This window comes from Sinocyclocheilus rhinocerous, unplaced genomic scaffold (genome assembly GCF_001515625.1).
Source record: "Sinocyclocheilus rhinocerous isolate Xijiao unplaced genomic scaffold, SAMN03320098_v1.1 scaffold1466, whole genome shotgun sequence".
In the NCBI taxonomy this organism is placed as follows: domain Eukaryota; kingdom Metazoa; phylum Chordata; class Actinopteri; order Cypriniformes; family Cyprinidae; genus Sinocyclocheilus; species Sinocyclocheilus rhinocerous.
The window spans coordinates 21,895-22,242 of NW_015645541.1; positions in this window are offsets into that span (position 1 = coordinate 21,895).

Sequence of the window (348 nt, forward strand, 5' to 3'; positions counted from 1 at the left end):
TACAAAATGATGACATTTTCATTGCTTTAAAATGCACACAAAGTTTGCTTAAATGCATATATGATATTTGTAAATACTATAATTTGTACTAGACTTCAACTGTTCTTTCTGATACCCACTCCTATAAAGACTTCTGGTTTTGTAACAGAAAAACGTGCATTTTCTGTAAAGCTGCTCTGAAACAATATGTGTTTGTGAAATGCGTTATACAAATAAATATAAATTAAACTGAATGAGCCATTGCATTGTTGGTTACTGTACCATGTTGTCTCTGAGGGTGTGTTGAAAGTTTCACAGGGTGCAGTGTGCTTGCCCATTATACAAAAAAAAAAAAAAAGGAAAATGAAT